Source organism: Fopius arisanus, unplaced genomic scaffold (genome assembly GCF_000806365.1).
Source record: "Fopius arisanus strain USDA-PBARC FA_bdor unplaced genomic scaffold, ASM80636v1 scaffold00002, whole genome shotgun sequence".
Lineage (NCBI taxonomy): Eukaryota > Metazoa > Arthropoda > Insecta > Hymenoptera > Braconidae > Fopius > Fopius arisanus.
In genome coordinates this window covers 140,063-141,801 of record NW_011887741.1, presented here as the reverse complement: position 1 = coordinate 141,801, position 1,739 = coordinate 140,063, and the positions used below count along the sequence as shown (strand labels likewise).

General features: G+C 26.5%; 1 protein-coding gene across 1 annotated transcript in view; it reads left to right on the top strand.

Annotated features, from left to right (window-relative positions):
- Nucleotides 1–1,739, top strand: part of LOC105265586 (beta-1,4-glucuronyltransferase 1) — a 53,763-nt gene that overhangs the window by 12,413 nt on the left and 39,611 nt on the right. The window lies entirely within an intron of this gene.

Sequence of the window (1,739 nt, the reverse complement as noted above, 5' to 3'; positions counted from 1 at the left end):
ATGGCAAGTTAAATGAATCAGTCTTTCGATTTTGAGTATTATATTTTTTAAGAAAATTTTTTCCACCATTTTTTGTGGGAAAATCGAGAGATTTGAATTTTCTCGATTTCTTATTTTGTAAGAGACAGAGGTTTTTAAATATTTGAATGATTATATCAGTAATTTGTTACAATGATGGAATAATTTTAGTTAATAACAATTTTTTACTGTTTTTTTCTAGCTATAAGACAGTTAAAAATTCGGACAATGAATTTTTCAGATGAGATAAAAATAATAGTATTATTCATTCAAGCGTTTTTATGATCTTCAAATGACAAATCTATTGAGCTCGATAATTGAAGTATTTTGCATTTGAAAGACATCTATTTTCGTCTGGAGTATGAACACATGATTAAATGAAATACTAACGATCTTTTAATTATCATACCAATTGGCTACATTGAATAAATTTTGTCCAGTTCAACAGAAAAATAAACAACTAAACACTCAACGAGATAAAAACATCATAAAAAAAGGAATCAATCTTTTCTAAATAAATCAATAAAAGAGATTGCATTCAAATAATTATTAATTTCTCAATTTTTGTCTGCCACTCACACATACAAATCTGTCTCCATGATTTTTAATTTTTTTAATTAAAAAAATGACTTATTGTTTTTCCAGAAAAAAAAGTTTGTTCACAATTTTTTATGTCAGGGTATCTCAATTCGTTATAAATCCCGTTTGATTAATATTTATTTATATCTTTTGAAAAATCGATTGTTCAATGATTCCTGAAAATGTTGTTATTGGAATTGATTTAAAAGTTAAAAATTTAGTGTCAGATAGACCGTTTATTATAAGTGACAAAATGTCTGTAATTTAATTTATATTTATTTAGTTTTATTAGCTATTATTTTATTGTCCGGCTTGTTTTACATAGTCATCTATGATTTATATTTAATATAAGGGAATATATGCATTTATTCAATCATTTTAATTTATATTGTCACCAAGGCAAAATAAATATTGTAACATTTTTCATAAATATCACATTTTCCATATGGTCCATAGGGTCCATTATATGCCATTCATATGACTCTAAAAAACCATGCAAATACCCAAAATTATTGCAATAATTTCTTTGCATTTTTAATTTCGTGAAAATCAATTGTTTTCTTTTAAATTTATAAACTTATAAAGATAAATTTTCGTATCGCGCATGCAAATTCATGATTGAATTAAATCCACTATCATCGAACCTCAATTTCATTCGATTACTAAATATACAATTTTGCAAGAATCCATTTCTCCAGAATTTTCGGTAGGAAAATCGAATTGAGAATGGCTATCGAAAATTCAATACTTTTTTCTAAAAAAAATTAGATATTTAAAATGAAACCACATGTTTCTTCAATTTGAAAAATGCATCTGAATGACTAAAATAAAAAAGAATTTTGAACACTGACTTTACAGTAGATTGGCAAAAAAATTTTTGTTGCCAAGTAGATATATTTATTTTTATCAGCAAATCAGTACAAATACTTCTATGAGACATGCCAATTATATGCCGAATATTATCTTGGGGTATACTCTTGGGGTGAAGATATATTTTTTCTCAATTTACAACAGCTTTTAGATATAAACGAGACTTACTGCGCATTCCGTGCGCCGAATTTGAATTTGGCGGTTCGAGTTGACCAATGAGGAATTAGTCAAACGTGTTTCGAGATATTTCGACTCGGGCGAACTTCATTTTT